This window comes from Eulemur rufifrons, chromosome 8 (genome assembly GCF_041146395.1).
Source record: "Eulemur rufifrons isolate Redbay chromosome 8, OSU_ERuf_1, whole genome shotgun sequence".
NCBI lineage: Eukaryota > Metazoa > Chordata > Mammalia > Primates > Lemuridae > Eulemur > Eulemur rufifrons.
The window spans coordinates 58,483,140-58,506,330 of record NC_090990.1 but is presented as its reverse complement, the minus strand read 5'-3'; positions in this window follow the sequence as shown (position 1 = coordinate 58,506,330).

Genomic DNA, 23,191 nt, shown 5'->3' with positions numbered 1-23,191 from the left:
GCGCGCGACCTTTGGAAAGGTCTAGCCGCCCTCCCGGCCGGCCCCCGAAAAAGCTTGTTTGAGTTCAAACGTCTCCCTCTCTCCGGGAGATGCTGAGGCTGAGAGCGGTGCTGAGAGGCGGAGAAGAAGCCCCGGGGAGCGCATCGCGCGGCGGGCGCTGGGGGGGGGGCGGGGGGCGGGGGTGTGTGTGGAGGGGTTGGCGTGTCGGCGCGGGGCAGGACGGGAATCTGGACCAGAGGGTACAGCTGGGGCTTGGGGGGAGGAACGACCTCTGCAGTCGGCCTTGACCTTTACCCGGGAAATGAGTGAAACCCAAGTCGTTTCTACTTTGAGGATTCGAAGTATACTTTCCTCTCAAACGGTGGCTCTAAAGCGGAACGATGTTTGAGTTTTGTAAAATTCAAACGGAATTTAATAGTTTGGGTAAATTCGACCTTTCGGAATGTTTCCTAGGCGATTTACTGCTGCCACGTGCGCGGATGTGGACAATGTTTTTGGAATTGCGGGCGCAAGATGAGCCTGTCTAAAGCTACTGGCTTAGGGAATGGATGTTGGAAGTGAACGTCTGCCTAACGTTCTACTTGAAGTCTCTTCTGATTAGACCCTGAGATCTGAGATGGTGGCTGGGTAATTATAAAGCTGGGGAGTTTGAAAAGCTGTCCAGAGTTAGGTACCCCGAGGTAAGACCTAATGAAAACCCAAAAGCAGGCATATAAAGGTTTCCCATGTTTCTCAGGACTTTTTCATTGCTGCTATCCTCGTTTAGGTCTTGGTCACCTCACCTGTAAATCTTGTTACTAACTTAACATTTTCTTTTGCCTAATAAAGGCCACCTATAAGCTCATTCTAATTTAGCTGTTTAATTTCTGTATCTTATTATTGTACTCCCCTACTTTCTCCACAGTATTTATAGTGGATTGTTCCAGACTGGGTACAAAGCAGAAAGTTAAGTGCTAAGTTCAAAGTACTAGGGAAATTTTGAAAAGGGAGAAAGCGCTCAGTTTACCCTGAGATAGGCAAGAAAGCCTTCAGAGAGGTAAGTAAATACAAAATGGACTCCTAAAGATGGGTAGGAATTGACTGCACATGTCATCTTTATTCCAATTTCTTATACTGAACGTTTTAAACAGAAAAAAATGAACAAAATGTACTCAGTCACCTGTACACCTATCACCTCGATGTAAACATTTTTTTCTGTGTTTGTTTTATTTACAAATTTGTGTGTGTATGCATATGTTTGTGCGTATTATTTTTGTCAGACTGGTAAGTTGTAGACAAGACACTAACAGGTGAAGGTCTGAAAAAGGGCAAGGAAATGTTTTATAAGTTGTCTTTTTAAAACCCGTAGCCTTTTTGGGAATTAAAACATACATTCCTTCCTGATGCCAGTAATCGAAGGAACAAAAACATGTTCTTTTCTGTTTGTTTTCTAGTATCTTAAACCACATAATTATTCAGACAAAGGTCAGATTGTTTGGACAGGCTGATGAGATCATAATGTCCACCAAAACCTCCAATTATATAATAACACTCCAAAACAACATGTGACCCTGGTCACATAGACCACAGACCAACTGCTGAAACCCCTCCCCTTTTAAAAAGCCCTGTATTTCTGCCTAAAGATAGGATGGCAGTCTTTTGAGACACTAGTCTGCCACCCCCACCTCATTTGCTGGCATTTTAATAAACAGCTCTTTCCTTTTCCTCAAACCACTTGTCTGCATTCTTTGTTCTCACTGATTCGGCCATGGCGACAAGTACTGAACTTTTGGTAGCAACACTTCACCTCTATGAATACTTTAGCTATATATTTTCTGTAAGATCGTTGATCCACATAACCAGAAAAAATTATCACACCTATGAAAATTTAAGTTATTCTCTACTATCATTTAATATTCAGTCAATATGTAGGATTCTCCAGTTGTCTCCAAAATGCCTATTGTATGTAGTTTGTTTTTGAACCAGGATCCTATGAATGATTCCCATTGCAGTTGAGTTTTAACTCTCTTTAATTTAAAAATTTTTAATCTAATCCATTTTCCCCAATAATACAGATTTTTTTTTTTTTTTAAGGGACTAAGGCAGTTGTCCTGAAGAATGACCTAATTCTGGGTTGCCTGATTATTCCAAAAACTGCAAGTTTTACTAGAGGCTTGAGGAGTTCAGACTAAACATACATGGCAAGGATACGTCATAGGTCATACTATATAATTTATATTGTATGGCATTAGGAGGTGTTTAATGTCAGGTTTATTCCAGTATTAGTGATAAGTTTGATCATTTGATTAAGATGATGACAGACTATTTTTTCTATAGTAAAAGTATATTTTTCCCTTTGCAATTAAGAACTAATCTATAGGGTGATATTTGGCATCATGCTGAACAATCTTTTACCTAGATTTTGCCCACCGATAGAAATGGAATCACCTCTAAATAAATACCTTTTTATTAATTGGGCAGTGTTCTACAAAACTTTTACATTTTTAGGGGAAATAATTCCAACATCTCCCCAGTGTTCCTTCTCCCCTAACCCATGGGAATATGATACAAATGTCAGGCCATCTTTAGTTCTTTAGGTTAGTGATTCTTAATCAGGAATCCCTGAATAATCTTCAGGTGGATCTGAGAATCCTTTGGAGTTAAATGCAAAATTTTATATGTATGCATATATCTCTGAGAAGATCCTCACATAGGTAGGAAAGTAAGAGTATAAGTTCAGATACTCATAGTTTGGTAGATGTGATGGAGGGAATAGTTGGAGATTTTCTTCTAATTGTCGCTATTTCTCAATGAAATAGGAAATAAGGTTATTAGCAGGGAGTAAGGAAATGTTGGACGTTTGAGAAAAGAGTGTAAAGTTATTGTGTAAATATAGACTATTTCCTGTTTCCTTACACTTGGGAAGTGAGGGGTAAAGGACAACACAGAGGTGGTAGGTTCAATGCATTGGCATGCCTAGTGAGTTTGAAAAGCTAATAGAACTGGAATACTGGAGAAAATGAGCTGAAAAGATAGAGGGCAGTGGTGAGGTGGAGTAGGTACAGTTATAGTAAAGACAAGGTCAAGGGTATCATCATGGAGTGAGTGTAGTTGAAGTAGAGAACAAGATTGTCATAGGAAAGAAAGTCAGAGAACTGAGAGCCCAGGTTATTGGAAGGATCATCTTTGTGAATATTGAGATTATTAAGAATTATGACCGTAGTTTGAGAGAAAATGACCTTCAGCCAAGTGTAAAACTCTTGGTAGCATCCATATTTTTTATTTCTCTCAGATAAATGGAAAAAATGATGATAGAATTGTAATGATAAATCTAATATGTTTGGTGCAAAACAACAGCATTAACCTTTTTTGGTACCTGGTTTTCTTCTTTTCCAGTCCTTTTTTAAATACTCTTGTTCTGTCTTCTCTTGCAATAGTAATAGAACTGGGCATACTACATTATATTATTATGAAAAATTATTTCATAGGAAAGGAATTTATGATTATATCCCCGCCAAGCCTCTGGTGTTACTTATGCCTTTGTCAGCCTTGCCAATGAATTGCAGTTTCACTTTCAGTGATGCTTCTGTTTGTAGAGCAAAGGTTATATCTAAAAATTGATCCCACTTTAAGCACTAGATTGGACACATCATGCTTAATGAATACTAACTTCACACGCAAAGGTACTTCAGTAGAGTATAATCCAGAGCTAGAATGAGAGAACTATACCTGGTGAGATTTTAAAGGAAACTAAAAATATTTCAGACTAAGCAGCAATACTAATGAAATTATTATGTAGGCCAAAAGTCAGAGTAACCTCATCATATAAGAGGCCCACACACTGTATGTAGTCACCTGACTCATGCCCCAATTTCATCATGAAGTTAGTCTACTGGATATGTCAAGCATTGGTTGCTGTCTTCATATCTGCTTATATGGGAATTTGCCCTGCCTAGAGTTTGTGCTCCCAAAGCAGCTTTGTGTCCTCAAGTATGTATGAACTTGCTGCCTCTTTTGCTGAGTAGTATTTTATTGGATATACCATGATTTGTTGATGGATATTTGAATTGTTTCCAGTTTGAGACTATTACAAATAAAGCTGCAGCAAGTATTTGTGTATATGAACAAAATATTCATGTAGTATTAGGTTATTAAATATGAAATGTCTAATTTCAAATCAAAAGTTTATTATATCTCAAACAAGAAGCAGTACAATTAAAGTGTGTGCTTAAACTATTGACAGAGTTTTGCCATCTTAATGGTAGTTTGTTTATGCCAGCAGCAAAGAAGCCTGGAGAACAAGTTGTAATGAAATCATGAAAGGCGTTTTCCACAGCATGGTGGGAATTCAATATTTTTCCTTGCAAGAAGTGGTCCAAAGCCTGGAAGAAGTGGTAGTCAGTTAGTGCAAAGTCTAGTGAATATGGTGGATGACAGAGTGTTTCCAAGTCCACCTTCTGTAGTTTGAGCAACATTTTTTGTGTGACATGTGGTCCAGCATCGTCTTGCAAGAGGATTGACCTGTTTCTATTGACCAATCTTGGCTGCTTAATCACAAGCATCCTCATCATTTTGTTCAATTGGTTGCAACAGACATCCTCTGTAATCAATTGACCAGGTTTCATGAAGCTGTAGTGGATAATACCAATGCTGGACCACCAAACAAACAACATTTGCTTTTTTTGATGAATATTCAGTTTTGAACTGTGTTTTGGCACTTCATCTTTATCCAACCATTGTGTTGAATGCTTGTGATTGTCAAAGAGAATCCAGTTTTCATCCCATGTCACAATATGGTGTACACATTGTTTGCCTTTGTGTTGTGACAGCAAAGAAAGGCAATCTTCATGACAATTCCTCTGCTGACGCTCATTTAATTCATAAGAACCCATCTATCCAGCTTCTTTACCTTGCCAATTGTTTCAAATGGTCCAATATTGTTGGAATAGTAACATCAAACCTTGCTGCTAACTCATGCATAGGCTGAGATGGATTCACTTCAGCTCATCATTATCTACCTTGGTCTCAGGTTGCACAAGTGGCTCATTTTCAAAATTAAAATCACCGGAACAGAACTTATCAAACCAACAATGTACTATGCATTCATTAGCCACAGCCTTCCCAAACACTTCATTGATATTTTGAGCTGTCTGTGCTGCATTGGTTCCACAGTGGAACTCATAGTCGAAAATAACATGCATTTTTGACTTATCCATGGTTTCACAAAAATTACTCTAAAAAAAATTGAAAGATAATCACAAGCCAAACCATGTGTTTGAAAGACTGAGGATATACCTTCACAATAAAAATAAAACAAGAAGTGTCAAAGTGAAATTTCAGAGATAGCAACTGTCTAACTTAAGGAAATCAGACATTTCATACTTAATAACCTAATAGAAAGCAAGCAATGGAATCAACAAAATCAGAAGCTGATTTTTGAAAAAAAACTAATAATAAAATAGACATGTCTCTAACAAGACTGATAAAGAGAATGTTTAAAGAGTTTTAGCACTTCTAAGAGGAATAACTGCAGATTTAGTGGAGATTTTAAGAAAAATCACAGAAGAATGCTATGAAAAGTTTTATCCCATAAATTTAGAAACAGATAAAACATACTTTTTAAGAACTGTATAGAAGTCACCAAAATTACATCAAGAAGAAAGAAAAATCCTGAATAAACTATTAACTATCCTTCCAGTATCCCACTTCAAAGACTCAAGCTCCAGATGGTTTAATAATTCTTAGCCATAGGAATATTTTGAAGCAGGATCTGTCTGAAATAAGATTTCAGTGTACCTCACATGGGTCTAGTTATTGTGTTTTCCTAAATGTATTATATGTTTTTCAATATATAATGTTTTTCAATATTATGTATTTTCCAATTAATCATTAAAATAGATTTCTTGATATTTGAAATCTCAGCATTTGGTGTTTATCTGATGTTATATCCATTATGAGGATCTGGGATCCAAAGGGATACAAGCAGCCTGCTGGGAAGGCAATCCGGGCAAGGCCCGCTGGTTGCAGGTGGAATATTGCCTTTAGTTTGGAATATAAGGCCTATAGAGCCCACAGCTTAGCTGGGTTATTACAGAAGGCTAACTCTTGTTAAGGGATTACTTAGTGAATTTGATGCAACTGTTAGGGCAATTCTAAAAGAAGTTAGAGTCTTGAACTGGGAGAATCAGTTTATTCTTACGAGAGAGCTGTGTATATTTGCTTGCAGGTTGAAGACAGTCATGGACTGGAAGCAGGAAAGTCTCATTCAAACTAAAACTCTGAGATTCAGGTCATAAGTGCTTGAGTTATTCGTATGGCAAAATCATAGTGCAGCAATAACCCATTAGGATCTAAGATTAACAAAGGCAACTTTAGCATAGGCAAGATATCTAAGAACGAAGAAGAGGGTGGGACAGGCACTATGGCAAATTGCTTCAATAGGTTTGAACTGACCTATTTTCAAAATTAGATCAATTCATCTGATTATAAGTACCTGCTAATTAGTAATATTTAAAAATGTAACAGATAAAGTTGAGTGTAAAGAAGAAAATAAGAAATAATGCATGTTAATATTTTGGTATATGGCTTTTATACTTTGCACATACAACATGGACATATTCGTAATCTTATTTTTATAAACTTGGGTTTATTACATGTATAATTTTACACATAATTGTATCTGCCTTTTGAAAATGTAATATGAACATTTTTGCATGTAAATACTAATTGCCATTATTTTTTCATAATCTTTATACTAAATATCACAAATTAGTTTTCCAATTTCAAATTATTGGACATATAAATTACTGTTTTTACTTTTTTAAGCAGTGATGTAAATAACTGTCATTGAACTTGCATCCCTATGAACTTGTCCAGTTATTTCCTTGGTACATATTCCTGAAATTTATGTACCGCCTGGGTTAAAGGAAATAAACATTTTTAAAGATTTTAATAGAATCTCTGGAAATGTTTTACCAGTTAACAATCCCACTAGCCTTATCAAATAATAAAAATAATCATATTGAAAGTAATAATAGATTTAATAATATCTATTAAATAGTTACTATGTGCCAACCACGTGTCAAATACTTTACAAATTACCAAATTTAATCAATAGCAATTTCTTCTCAACTTTGCTTATTTTTTGGTCTTTGACAGATTAAGTAAAAAAATCATAACTTGTAATTTGCATGTTTGACTAATGGTCATGTTAGACTTTGTATATATTAATTAATCTTTCCAGCTATCATTTTTCCATTGGAGTACTGTCTTTCTTTTGATATTTGTTTTGTTCTTCAGGTCATATGTTCAGAAACCCTTTACATGGAATACTTTTCATGTTTCAAAACAATGGCAAGAGGATAGAGTTTTCATAGTAAAATTATAGCACATAGATTATCAAGTTAAAACAGAGGACCTTTTTTAAATTTGTTGCTAACTAGGTTTTAAATAGTTCCATTATTATATATGTTATTCTTTCCATATACATATTAAACATGTGGTCTATTTTCTGTTACCACATTATGTGAAAAAGACTGGACAGATTCTCATCAAAATTTGAGAGTATATCTGGAATGGTCTGCCTGAACCTACAGAGTAGATAGCAAACGTGAAATTTATTTCAGCGGTCTTAGAGGCACCTTAAAGACATAAGCAGTCATCCTCCAGAAAAGCTGGAACAGAGGTACAGTGAGAGGCTTACATGATTGCCAATCATGAGAAACATCTCACATTTGTTAGATGCTGTGGACACTAAACTAGCTCTTGGTGAGAAAAGAAAACAGGAACTTTTATCAATCTGTTATGAAAGAAGAGAGGAAAAAGGGAAAAAAAGAAAAATGTATGATAAATAGAACATGCAGGATAACATGACAGAAATCAGACAAATATATCACTTGTCATGAAATCATCTTCTGAATAATCAGATATGTTGCTTACAAGACACTTAAGGTAAAATCATTCAGAAAGATTGAAAATAAAAAGATGGAAAATATTTGTATTTAATAACAGAGCCAGGGCCCTGTTATTAAGTACAAATATTAAAAATACATATCTTGAACAACATTATTGAAAAACTGACAAATTTATAATCACACTAGGAAATTTTTTAACATACCACCATCAGAAATTAGTACCTCAATAAGAAAATCATTAATAATATAGATTAACAACAAAATTAGCAAGGGTGATAATACACACATCTGTGCAGCACAAATAGGGAAAATAATTTTTTAAAGCATAATAGAATATTTTCAAAAATTATATTTAAGATCAAAAGACAAACTTATCCAATTGCTTTGAACTGCTATCATATGTGCTATGTTCTCTGATAACAAGTTTACATGCATTTGGAAACTTAAAAATGGACTCAAATGATTCATAAACAGGAAATCAAGACAGATAAAATATTTTAAACTCTTTAATAAAGGACCACATATTAAAATCTGTGAATTTATGTTGGGGAAATTTACTACCTAATACATATTTTTTTCAAAGACCCAAAATGATTGAATTATCCAGCTGAAAAGCTAAAACAAAACAAAACAAAAAGTAACTGTAAATCTGAATACAGTAGAAGGAAGTAACTACAGATAAGAGCAAAAATTAATGTGGTAGAAAACAAGTAATGGAATCAACAAAATCAAAAGCTGATTCATTAATAAAATAGACATACCTCTAGTGAGCCTGAGGAAAAGATGAGAAAATGTATGGAAAGTATTAAAAATAATAAAAGAGATAACTATAGATTCTGTGACGATTTTAAAAAACCAGACAATGCATGAAATGTTTTACGTTTAGGAACAGACAAAACATACTTTTCTAGAAACACATAAATACATAAATCACAAACATTATTTATTTATTTATTTATTTATTTATTTTTGAGACACAGTCTCACTCTGTTGCCCTGAGTAGAGTGCTGTGGTGTCAGCCTAGCTCACAGCAACTTCAAATTCCTGGGCTTAAGTGATCCTCCTGCCTGAGCCTCCCGAATAGCTGGGACTACAGGTGCGTGCCAACACACCCTGTTGCGGCCCAATTACAGAACGGGGGATGAACACAGAAAGAAACACACAGACACACAAAGAGGGTATAAGACTGCAGTGCTTTCTTTTGGTCATTTTATTTTTATACTTTCTGCCCCGCAACTACTTCCTGGTACGTGACTTTCTTTGATGCCTTGAGGTAACCTGTATCATTCGTTCTGGGCGATTGCTCAAGGGAGGTGAATGTTTGCATCTCAACCTCTTGATCTCATCACTGCGTGCAGGACAATGAGACGCCTTGGCTTCCATACAAGACCCCAGGCCCTTGGCTATCCGTCATAGGGAATGGTTTGTTTGTTCAACAGGCCGTGTCTGGACCTATTGATCTGTGGCCTCAAGAAGCACGTCCAGCTTCGCTGACTCTGGGCAAAAACCAATTTCCTGCCCAGGGGCGGCCCCTACATCTCCCCCTTTTCTTTTAAGTTTTGAGATTGAATATGTTCAAAGACCATCATGATATTTTGATTACATTGATTGATTTTTATTTTTCGATAGTGCCAGCATCTGTAGACTAAAAACAGGCAAAGAATAAGAACAATTAAAATTCCGACATTAGTTCCTATGCTATTAAGGAAAGATTTAAGAGGAGTTAAAGGATTAGCTTGTGATAGGCCATTTGCCAAACCTTGAAAGAAATCTTGTTCATTAAATTCTGGCAAATTCTCTTGGAATGTACTGGTTATTTCTTGTTCTAAGCTTTGTAAATCAGCCATCAGGTTACGCCCTCCAGTCAGCAGTTGGAGCAGAACTCGCCAATGTTTGCTACTATTAAAAGGAATAGGTATAACATAAAACCTGGAAGAATTCCAATCCCACAACACAAAAATGACTGAGTGGTGAGGGCTTGAATTTGATCTCCCAGCCATTGGACAGTACTTTGTAAGTGCAAAATTTCTCCTTCTAAATGGCTATCAATTTCCTGTTGGTGTTGCCACAGTCGGTGGGAATCTTCATGCCACTTATGGATGAAGTCAGCGGTCTAAACAGACAGTTGTAACGCTACTCCTGCTGTAGCGGCTATGGCAGCTATAGATATTAATCCTGCCACAAAGGCAATTATGAGACCGATAGCCCTCTTAACTCGGTGGCTCAAAGAAGTTATTTTGTTTAAAAAAGTGGTAATTAAGGCAGATTAACTCCAAGGCCAGGATAAATTAACTGGAATCCAAAGCTCTATCCTAGCCCTTAAAACATATAAACTTTGTGAACTAGCATTGAAGTCAGCCCATGAAGAGTGGTTAAGGCAAGTATATAAAGAGCAGTTACTAAGACAGGAGATATTTCCTGTGGACTCATTCCACCGAACAGAATGTAGCAGTAGCAAATAAAGATAGGACACACAAGCCAATAAAGGCCGAGAGACATAAGCATAGCCCTGACCCCATTGTAGAACCTCTCCCTCCTTCTGTTCTCCATTCAGTGTGGACACATACACAGGATCACAAACATTAGGTGGGAGAGAGGACGAGGTCGAGAAATGATGTTCTGCTGCAGAGAAATTCAAAGTCTGCCAATGATTTAAAAAATTAGGGGTAAAGAGTGCTCTTAATAGATGACGATGAGGAGACTCAGGGACTCCCCCTTTTTGTTTTTGTAATTGAAGCTTTAGGGTGCAATTGGCCTACTCGATGATTGCTTGACCCTGACTATTAAAGGGAATGCCTGTGATATGGCATATGGAATATAGCTGAAGGAAGAAGCAAGTTTATTAGAAGTATAAGCAGGGACATTGTCTGTTTTAAGTATAGCCAGAAGGCCCATTACTGCAAAACATGAATCTAGATGAGTGATAACAGCATCAGCCTTTTCAGAACTTTGAGCAGTGCCCACTGAAAGTGAGAATGAGTATCAATAGTATGCTGAACATAACGAAGACGGCCAAAAAATGTAACATAAGTAACATCCATCTGCCAAATATGATTACCCCTCAAGCCTTGTGGATTACAACCTGGTGGTAAAGAAGGAAGAGTTCAGGGCACACAAGAAGCACAGGAACGCACCATAGCACCAGCTTGTTTACATGTAAGAGAGAAACGGTGTTGAAGTCCCTTTGTGTTAGTGTTTTAGAAGCTTTGAGTAAAGAGTCAATGTTTTCGTTGTCCTTGGATAATGGCCCAGGGAGTCCAGAATGTGATGGAATGTGAACAATGAAAACAGGATGATGATGCATATGAAGGAGTGCCTGTAAGTGGGAAAACAAAGGTTGTAACATAGTTTGGGGATTAAGGCAGTGAAGGGGTAGGAAGGTGAGAGGTAACATAAACAGCATACTGTGAGTCACTAACAATGTTAAAGGGTTCAGCGGAAAAATCTTGCAAAACAAGGCAGATAGCATAAAGCTTACTCTGCTGCACTGATGGAAAAGGAGAGAGAACAACCTTTTGGCCCACTGTGCTCCAATAACCAGCTTTACCAGAACTCCAAGCATCAGTGAAAAAGTGGTTCCTTGTAGGGGGCTAGAAGCAATGGGAGAAACAAGAAGAACTGAAGTGAGTTTGCAGAAAGGAATACAATTTATGTGGGGGGTAATGATTGTCGAAAGTCCAAACGTAATCTGCACAGGCCACCTGCCAAGCAGTGGAAAACTCAAAGTTAGTTTGGACATCTTTAGAACTTAAATTAGTAACAATTCGGCAGGGGTCCATTCCTGAGCGTTGACGACAGCACCGATGTCCTCGAGTGATTAATTGTGCTAATTTGTCCACATAGAGCAAAAGCCTTTTGTTTTGTTGGTTAGGGAGAAATACCCACTCCAGAGTTCCATGTGACTGTCCTAAACAACCTGAAGGGGAGTGAGTTGTATGGAAAAGAAAAAGAGTTATGGGAAGAGAAGGGTTAAGAAATGCAAGGAAACCGCTCCACAAACTGCTACTCAGCTTCAGCCTGAGGGCTGAGACAATGAGGGCTTTCGAGAGCAGACTCGCCCTCTAAAATAGCAAACAAATGTTGTAAAGCATAAGTGGGTATATCAAGTGAGGGCTGAAGCCAATTAATATCTCCTAACAGTTTTTGAAATTCATTTAGCATTTTAAAATTATCCCTCTGTATTTGTAACTTTTGTGGCCGTATTTGGGATTGTGAAAGACAATACTCTAAGTAGTTGAAAGGTGGAATATCCTGAACCTTCTCAGGGGCAATTTATCAGGAGGATCCTCATCTGGTAGCTCCTCCCCATCCCCAAACTCTTTGGGGTAAGGAGCCCGGGATGGCAAGGGCTCCTTTTCAGGTTCTTCACCCACATAAGCTTTTTCTGATTTGGTCTGCAACAAATGTAATGCCTGAGTAATTGCACTGCAGACGGTCCAAATTTTTAAATCAATAGTTTCACCTTGCTGATGGGCGACACGAAAGGCCTTAACTACTTGCTGCCAACTATGAAGATTTAATTGCACTTCTGACTGACATTGAAACCAATAACAATGTTGCTGTACCAGAGCAAATAATTGTTTCAAAGTATTTTTCTTTACTTCCACTCCTACAGAGTGCAAAAGTCCCTGAATTAGTTTTGTATATTTACGCTCTGGTGCTGAGGGGGAATTCCCCATCTTATCCGAAAGTCCCCTGTTGGATGCCGCTTACCTATGGCCAAAGGGGTGCCTCTTCGGTCCCTCTGTCCTGAACGACACAGACCCTGCTTGCTGTGCCACTTGTTGGAGCCCGATTACAGAACGGGGGATGAACACAGAAAGAAACACACAGATACACAAAGATGGTACAAAACTGCAGTGCTGAAAGCACCAGTCGTTTTATTTTTATACTTTCTGCCCCACAGCTACTTCCTGGTGCGTGACTTTCTTTGATGCCTTGAGGTAACCTGTTTCATTCATTCTGGGCGATTGCTCAAGCGAGGTGAATGTTTGCATCTCAACCTCTTGACACCCAGCTAATTTTCTATTTTTAGTAGAAATGGGGTCTCGCTCTTGCTCAGGCTGGTCTCAAGCTCCAGAGCTTAAGCCATCTTCCCACCTTGGCCTCCCAGAATGCTAGGATTACAGGAGTGAGCCACCGCACCCAGTCTTAAAATTATTTCAAGAAGAAAGAGTAGACCTGAATAAACTATTAACCACCTTCTCAATCACACTGTCTCAAGACACCAGCTTGGATGGTTTTATGGACACTTTCTTTCAAGTCTTCAGACTAATGATAGGACTTGCCATTTCAGATAATGGAAAAAAAGAGATAGCCAATCAACTCATTTTTATTAAGTTAATAAATCTTGATACTAAAACTAGAAAGGATAGTATAAGAAAAGGATATTATGTATTGATTACCATTATGAACAGGCAAACTAAATTCAGCACATAAAAACATCAAGACTAAGCAGGATTCATCTCAATAATGTAAAGATCCAAAAATCTATGAACATTATGCTATGATATCTAATTAAAGGGGGAAGAACTATATGATCTTTTCAATTGACTCAGAAAAATCACATGATTAATGTTCATTCATGATACATGATACGAGAATCTTAGCAAACCAGGAAAACAAGTGAATTTACCTGTTAAAGAGAAACAAAACCTATAGCAAGTACCAAACAATGCTGAAATGCAGAAGCATTTCCATTTAAATAAGAAACAAGATACCATTAATACTGTCGTTCAGTACTGGAGATCTCGGATGGTGTAAAGTAACAAGAAAAAGGAATAAGAAATCTCCAGGCTGGCCATGGTGGCTCACGCCTGTAATCCTAGCACTTTAGGGGAGGCCAAAGTGGGAGAACTGCTTTGGGCCAGGAGTTTGAGACCAGCCTGAGCAAGAGTGAGAACCTGTCTCCACAAAAAAATTAGAAAAACTAGCTGGGTGTGGTGTCACGTGCCTGTAGTCCCAGCTACTTGGGTGGCTCAGGCAGGAGGATGGCCTGAGCCCAGCAATTTGAGGTTGCAGTGAGCTATGATGATGCCACTGCACTCCTCTCAAAAAAAAAAAAGAGAGAAAGAAAAGAAAAAGAAATAAATTTGGGAATTGGAAAGAAAAAGATAACGCTATCGTTATTTGTAGATGATGTCCTTGTGTATGCAAGAGTAATAAATATTAAGCAATTATTGATCACTTACTACATGCAAGGCACTACGCTATACTTCAAGATCAACATATAAAACTCGATACTTTTTATACATACCAATAATAACCAATTACAAAACATAATAGAAAATATATTTACAATAGCACCAAAACTATAAATAAGAAGAAATATAACAAATTAAGTGCAAGTCTTTTAGGGAAAAAATTGCAGAATTTATTGTTTTGAATAAAGAAACCCAAACTAACCAGAGCCTAAGAATCTTTTTGTTTGTTTTGGGGTTTTTTTGTTGTTGATGTTTGTTTGTTTGTTTTTTGAGAGTAGGTCTCACTATGTTGCTCAGGCTGGATTCCTGGGTTCCAGAGATGCTCCCACCACAGCTTCCCAAGTAGCTGGGACTACAGGCACACACCACCACCCCTAGCCTAAAAATCTTATTTATAGAAAACCTACCTTAGAAAATAAAAAATTTGGATGTGAAATACGGAGCTCTATTTTCTTGTTGTTAAAGAAAACTTATGTTGAATCATCACCCATAATGTATTTTTAAATGAATTCCCAGAAAGGTATGATTCCATAGGATTTGTTCCTGCCCAGAAAGAGTTTTCAGGACTGGATTTTGTTTGTTTGTTTCTTGTTTTCTTAGTGTTTCTGATTCTTAGTTTTTGCTTGTTTGTTTGTTTCTTGAGACATGGTCTCACTCTGTCGCCTGAGTTAGAGTGCAGTGGCATCATCATAGCTCACTGCAACTTCAGGCTGCACCTGGGCTCAAGGGATCCCCCTTGCCTCAGCCTTCTGAGTAGCTGGGACCACAGGCGTGTGCCACCGTGCCCGGCTAATTTTTCTAATTGTTTTGTAGAGATAGGTCCCGCTGTTGCTCAGGCTGATCTCGAACTCTTAGCTTCCAGTGATCTTCCCACCTCAGCCTCCCAAACTGCTAGGATTACAGGTGTGAGCTACTGCATCAGGTCTGTTCATGTATTGGTTGTATTTTAAATTGGTTGTTTCCCAATGACATATGATAGAGGTGTTGAACTTCTTGATGCAATTTAAAGATTCTAATTTCTATTAATTACACATTTACATAGATTTTATTGAGTTGTTTCTATTAGTGAAGATTTCTAAAATTTTTTTATGTAACATCTAACTTATTTTAATGTCAAAGTGACATTGTCTTACCTTATGAAGTAAGGTACCTACATCCCTCATCTCACCTAATGGGGACATAGCAGTGAAAAAATCAGAGTATTCTGGCTCAAGAGTTATCATTCCAATAGGATTACAGGTAACAACAAGGAAAAATTGGCACAATTATTTCCAGTAGTGCTAAGTGCTGGGAGTAAAACAGGTTCTTGGTAAAAAATGGAAATTAATACATACCCATGGCCTCTTCCTCAAGTATATAACCCAGGAGATGCTAGAGAAAAGAGAAAATTGAAACAATCAAAACAGAACTTTTGAAAACTCTCATTACCATCTCTTTCAACCCACTAGCATCTATACCTTTGTACTCTGCCTTCCTATTTTGTTATTTGTATGCCATTTTTCTGGCATAAGGCCAAACCCTCCATTTGTATGTATGATAGAAGCCATTCCTTCTTGCCTACTCAAAGGTAACACTTTCACAATTCTTATTTTCCTCTTAGTTTCCTCTTAACTTTTGCCTTCTCTACTTGGTCATTTCCATAAAGCATACAAAATCCCTCTCATCTTTAAAAAAAATCTCAACTCCATTCTCCCTCCCAGCTATTTTTCCATTTCATTGCTCTTCACACCAAAACTTAAAAGAAGTATATTATATATAGTTAATGTCTCCAGTTCTCATCCTCCCATCCTCTCTTAAAGCCTCTCTATTCAGGCTTTTGCTCCACCACTCCATCAAAATTGCTGTTAAGATGTGGTTCCTATTTTGCTAAATCAACAGTTAGTTCTTGGTCTTCATCTTACTTGACCTAGCAGCAAAATTTTACATAGCTGATCACTTCCTCCTCTGGAGTCACATTCTTTGCTTAGTTTACAGGACACCCACTTCCTTAGTTTTTTTTTCTACCTCACTGGTCTCTGTGTCTTTCCTTTGGTAGTTTCTCCTCACCTCCTGAACCTGTGAACATTGGAGGGCTCCAGTGCCCAGTTCTCAGAACTCTTTTGTTTTTTAAAAATTATTCTTTCTCTTCTCCATCTGTACCAGGCTCCTGACTTAAAATATGATACTACCTTGGGATAAGAAACACTTCAGGAACTCAAATCTGGATATTACCTCATTGACTGTTGTCTCTGGTGTTTTACTCAATACCGATTTTCAAATATATGTGAGCAATCTTCTTTGCGGTAGAGGATGGGGAGGAGAAAGTAAGGCCAAGTGAACAGACAGCATATAACCCTTTGGGAAAAACTGGGAGGCAGAGGGTGTGTGCCTCCCATCCTAATCCAAATCTCAGATGGGGCTGCTGAAATGGGTGCCAACTAACTAGGAGGTTCCTAGGATTACTTCTGCTTTCTAAAAGCCCAAGCAAGCCAGAAGCCAGAATATAACCCAATATTTAAGCCAAAACTGAGAACTGCTACCTGGTGGCACCAAACTTACCCAGACCTGGATGAATTGGCACAACCAGACATCTAGAATTCCTGGCTAACTGTCCAGCTGCGGTTTGGTCATTTCATTGTAACTGTTTTTCCAGCTCAATCTCAACAATTCTTTGAGACCACTTGTACCTTCAATCCATTGCCCTGCTGTCTTTGCTCTGTTGCCCCTTTATGTCCTCACTTCCTTTGCTTGCGTGATTTAGATTACATGTTTAATCACTGTAATTGTTCCTTTGCATATGCCTTCAACACCCTTGCTTCTCTCTTCTTTTGTTACAGTCACTTGGCAAAATTCCAACACACTTAAATCCAACTTATTGACTACTCTGCAGCTGTTACTAGGCTGCCGAATGTGGCTAAAGACTGAATGATCTCATTTTAAATTGATCAACCCTCCTGAGTGGGTGTTCTAGAAATCCTGCTGCATTTACCTACTTCATAAACATTCTTAGATAAATATTCCATACCTTTTCTCTCTTTCCACCTACATGTTTTCCTCTCCTTTCTGGTTCTTTCCTTCTCTCTCCTTTTTAGATAATGATGTTCTTCTTAGGCCAATGAGTAAACAGAAGCAATAAGAAGGGAACTATCATCTGCTCTTATAACCACATCAAATAATTTGCCAGCATATGTATAGATACACTTTGCCTCCTTTCCTATTACAAGGGATAAACCACTGATGCTCCTATTTAAGGTCAGCTCTTCTACTCGTGTACAGCATCCCATCCTTTCTCATCTACCTACATAAACTCTATACTTCTAAATTATTTTCTCTCTTTACCTTTAGTTTTTCCAGTCTCCTGGATCATTCCCATTAGCAGGATCAACTTCATTGACATAGAACCACTGTAGTTGTGCAGGGCCTGTGCCCAGAAGGGGCCCTTATACTTGGGGCTCAGTACTCTCTGGTCACTGTCTTAAGATGCATAATAATTTTATTTCTGAGTATGTGTTTCATAAGTGAAGTCCAGTAGGGCAATAAAGCATTCTATGGACTGATGTGTCCCCCCTAAATTAATACACTGAAACTCTAACCCCTAAAGTGATGGTATTTGGAGGTGGGGCCTTTGGGAGATAATTAGGTTTAGAAGAGATCATGAGAGTGAGGTCCCCATGATGATATTAGTGTCATTATAAGAAGAGGAAGAAAAACCAAAGGTCTCTCTGCCATGTGACAGCACAGCAAGAATGCCATTCAAAAAGCAAGCCAGAAAGAGGACCCTCACCAGGAACCAAATTGGCACCTTGATCTTGGATTTCCCAGCCTTCAGAACTGTGAGGAATAAATGTCTGTTGTTTAAGCCAAGTCTATAGTATTTTGTTACAGTAGCCTGAGCCGACTAATACAGAGCATGTGCTTGGCTCACATGTGATCTTATCTCCCACTGTCTCCCTAGGATGGATTCTTGGCTTTCCAAGTCCCCTGCCAAGCAAGTGTTGCTGCCTTCTACCACTGGAGGGGATCTCAATATGGGCTTGTGAAAGGTCGGGGTGGTGTATGCACCATGTACACTGAGTCATGGGGCAGATAGTGTACTTAAGAGTGTGACTGTACAAGTTTTCTATTGCTGCTATAACAAGTTATTACAAATTTAGCAGTCTAAACAATAAAAAATTATTATTGTAGAGTTCTGTAGGGGAGAAGGCCAATATAGGTTTCATGAAATGAAAATCAAGATGTCAACAAAATCAAGGTGACTCTTGTCCTCTTCTTTTTACTGCACAGCCATCAATGTTGCATCTCTTTACTATGCTTCTGTAGTCCTATCTCCCTCTCCGGAGGATTAGGACATGGACACCTTTGGAGAACCATTATTCTGTTTACCAAGTGAGTCTTCAGGCCTCCAAAGATACTCACACTCTAATCCTTGGAGTCTGTGACTATGTTACTTGCATGGCAAAAGGGACGTTGCAGATGTGACTAACATTAAGGACCTAGAGATGGGGAGATTATCTTGAATTATAATGGCGAGGGAGGGCTCAATCTAATCACATGAGTCATTAAAAGCAGAAGGGGCAAAAGAGAGAGTCAGAGAGATGCAGTGTGAAAAGCGCTTTACCCTAATTGTTGGCTTTGAAGAGGGGGGTAGAGGGCCATGAGCCAAGGAGTGTAGGCAGCTTCTAGCATCTGGGAAAAGACAAGGAAATGGATTCTCCCCTAGAGCCTCCAAAAAGGTGTGCAGCCCTGCCAACACCTTGTTCGTAAACTAGTGAGACCTGTATTGGATTTCTACAAAACTGGAAGAAAAATTTTGTCTTGATGTTTTAAGCCATGAAGTTTGCAGTAATTTGTTATAGCAGCAATAGAAAGCTAATGCAGTAACATTAAATAGCAAATAAAAAAATCATGACATGTAGAGAGAGAGAGAGAGACCATAGAAGAAAGGGAAAAGCTTTCTATTCTTTGAACAAGGGGTCCTGCATTTTTGTTTTGCATTGAGTCCCACAAATTGTTTAGCTAGCCTTGTCCATTAGCATACAATTTTGCCATATCAGCTTCTATGTTAAAAATCTTTTTTGAATTCACATCCCTTTACAGCTAATGTTCTATTTTTTTTTTTTTTTGCTCTTTTTTACAGTGAAATATGCTTTCTATCTTCATATTCTCTCCTGTCACTCTCTTAAATCCATTCCAGTAAGCCTTTTCCTTACCACTATTGCACTGGACCTGTTCTCCTGAGGCCAACAGTAACTTCCATATTGCCAAATTCAATGCTTAGTTCTCATTACTCTTCTTCTAAAACTTCTCAGCAACTGTTTTTATAAATGTAAAGTTTGATTAAATGTAGCATACATGAAGAAACAGTACACCTATGATAGATAGGTATTCAGTTTGATGAAATTTTACAAAGTGAGCACATCCATATGATCTGACTTCAGATCAAGAAACAGAATATTTCTAAAACTCTGCTAGTTTCCTCATGTCACCTTTTATTTGCTAGCCCAACCCAAGGGTAAATACTACCTTGACTTTTAACACCACCGATTAGTTTTGCCTGTTTTTGAGCTATATTATATTTATTTATTTATTTATTTATTTTGAGAGGGTCTCACTCTGTCACACAGGCTAGAGTGCAGTGGCACCATCATAGATCAACCCAACCCCAAACTTCTGGGTTCAAGCGATCCTGCAGCCTCAGCCTACAATGTCTTTGAGCTGTATATAAATGTAATATAGCATATACTCACCTGTGTTTGTGCTTTCATTCAGCAGTGTTTGTGATATTCATGAATGTTGCTACGTATAGTTGTAGTTCATTTGTTCTCATTACTGTATAGAATTCCATTCCATAAATACACTGCAGTCTATCACTTGTACCGTTAACGGGCTATTTCCAATTTTTAGCTATTAAGCATTGTTCTGCTGTGCACATGTCTTTTGGCTGGTATATAGTGGTGGTGTCTTTTCAGCTGCATTTCCCTGAGGACTAATGAAGTTAAACTCTTTATATGTTTATTGGCCATTTGACTATCCTCTTTTGTGAAGGGTCTTTACAAATCTTTTGTCACTTCACCTGAATTGCCTGTCATTTGCTTATTGATTTGCAGGAATTCTTTATGTACCTTTGAGACTTTTTCTCTTATCAGATATATGTAATGAAAATAACTTCTCCCACTCTGTGGCTTACCTTTTTGTTGTCTTAATGGTGTCATTTGGTGAACAGAAGTTCTTAATTTCAACATAGTTCAACTTACCAATTTTTTTCTTTATATTAAGGAGTTCGAATTCTGTTAAGGTTATCTTAGCCCCCAAAAGCATGAAAATATTCTCCTATCTTTTAAAAAAAATATATATTAATGTTGCATCCAGCCAGGTTCATTTGCCTGCTGCCCAAGAGGAAGCCAATGCACTGAGACAGCAGGGTTTGCAGCAGAGAAAGATTCCGCATGGCACTAAGTGGGGAGATGGGAGGAATTTCTCAAATCCACTTCCCAGAAAATTTGGGAGACAGGGTTTTTAAGAATAGTTTAGTGGGTGAAGGATTAGGTAATTAGATTTGCTAATTGGCTGGGTTTGGGGTGGAACCATAGGGCTGTAGAAATTGTCTTCTTTTTTGACCAGGTTTTTGGGTGGGGGGTCATAAGACCAGTTGAGTCAGTTCCTTGGTATGGGATGCTGCCCTGGGTTGGGTAGCCAATCTCCTGGAATGCACGACCTGAAAGATATCTGAAAAACTACCTCTAGGTTTTTAAAAAGTGATGTTATCTGTGGAGAAAGCTAAGAATCTTTATGACTACCAGCCTTGTGACTCCAGAGTAGCAGACGGGGGACAGTGGCTAATTATTATCATTATTTTTAGCTAGGCCTGTGCCTTATTTTTAGCTAGGCCCTTACCACAGTTCTGGCCTTGTACCCCATTATTAATTTGTAAAGGCAGTTTCTTTAATAGTTTTACCTTTCATGTTTAAATGCATAAACCATCTAGAAATGATTTTGTGTTTGTAGTATGAGTCATGATTAATTTTTTTCCTATCTGCACATCCAGTTGGCCCAGCATCATTTATCGAAAAGACCGTAATTCTACTAGAGCACTGTAATTTTGTTTTTTCATAAATCAGTTACTCTGTGTGTGTGTGGGTCTGTTTCTGTATTCAATATTCTGTTCGTTGGTCAATTTGCTATCTGTGGGTCAATACTGCACTCTCTTAATTACTATAGGTTTAGAATAGACCATGTTACCCGGTTGTATAAATCCTTCTTCAAAATGTCCTTGGCTATTTTTGGTCCTTTGCTGTTATATATCCATTTTAGAATCAGTGTGTTAATTTATACACACACACACACACACACACACACACACATGCACAGATACCCCATTGAATTCGTAGATCAATTTGGGGAAAATTAAAATCTTTACAAAATTAAGTTTTCAGACTATGAGTGTGGTAGAGCCTTTCATTTATTTAGGTCTTCATTAATTTCATTCAATAATCTTTTATAGTGTGCAATGTAAAAGACTTTCACATTTTTAATTAGATTTATGTCTAGATTGGTGTATTATTAGCAACTTTTCCTCAAAATATTATGTTTTTTTCAAATAGCTTCTGGGGCATTACTCTCTCTTCTTCCTACTGCCTTTACCTTTGCTGATTTTTCCTCATCATCCAGTTTTCTAAATTTTGTTACTGCAGGGCTTGGTCCTTGGTCCTGGACAATGCTGATGCTCTAACCAGCTCTCTTTTGCCAGATGGTTTACTTATCAAACAGCTACCATAAGTAGCCCAGTGAAAGGCTTATATTGGTGACCTCTGGAGAATTGTTCTTGTCTAATAGGAGCCCCCTCCTGGGTGATGCCTGAAAGTGTATTCTCTATTCTTTTCCCCTGCAACCAATCCCTGATTCAAGAGCAGGAAAGCCCAGCCTTCTTGCTTCAAGGTGGGTCAGCTTAGCTTTCAGAGGCTCTAAGGCACCCATGCCCCAACCAAGGATTAGGAGAAGGCTATAATTTTACCTGAGACCATCTTCATACTCAGATCCTTCCCTTCTTTATTTTGTTTCCCTCATGGCTTTATAGGTTTTTCTTGAGGAGAGAGAGAGCCCTCTCAAAAAATCAAGTGCTTTCAATCATTGTCTCAAACTTTACTTCTAGCGAAACTGACCTAGTTCTGTAGCTTTTTTTTCCTTTAACTCCATTCTTTAGGTGATTTTATCTAGTCCAGTGGTATTAAATATCTTTTCTTGTACTAACAACTCCAGAATTTATATTGCCAGCCTTGACCTCTCCTGTGAACTTTAGACTGAAAAATTTATCTCATTGCTATTATGCCCATTTAGATGTTTAAAAGGCCCATCAGATTTAACAAGTACAAAACTTAACCATTGACTTTCTCCATCTCAGTGAAAGGCATCTGTATTGACCAAGTTACTCAGGCTAAACAACCTTACCATCATTCTTGCCTCTTCCCTTTTTCTCATAACTGAATCCATACATCAGCAAATCCATTTTATTCTATTTTCCAAACACATCACTCCCAGCAAATCCTGTTGACTCTACTATCCAAATATATCCTGAGTCTGTCCACATGTTAGCTGTCCATGGCAACCCCTTCTCCAAACAACCATTATCTCTCACCTTGTAGAGATACATTCTAATAGTCTCCTAACTTCCCACTTTCCTGCAACGCCAGAGTTTTCCTTTTTAAATGGAAATCATACATGTACCTCCTCTGCTGAAAACTCTGTAATGACTTGCCATGCACTGAAAACAAAAGCTGAAGTCCCTTCAGTAATCTCTGTGATCCTATAAGATCTGACTCCTTCCTACCTTCTGGCCGCATTTCTTACCAATATTCTCCTCATTTCTGGCCTCCATGCTGTGTCTCAAAAGTCCATACACACTCCTGCTTTAGGCCTCCTGTACTTACTGACCTTTGCCAGAAGGCTCTATGCCCAGATGCTGAAATGATTGACTCTCTTGCTTCATCCAGGTTTTTGTTAAGATCTCATCTTATCAGAGGGGCTTTCTATGACCATCTTTTTTAGCATTTCCCCCTTTCTCCCCAATCTCTATCTTCTCAACTTGTTTTATCTATTTCTTGAGTTTTTGGTAGGATTTCT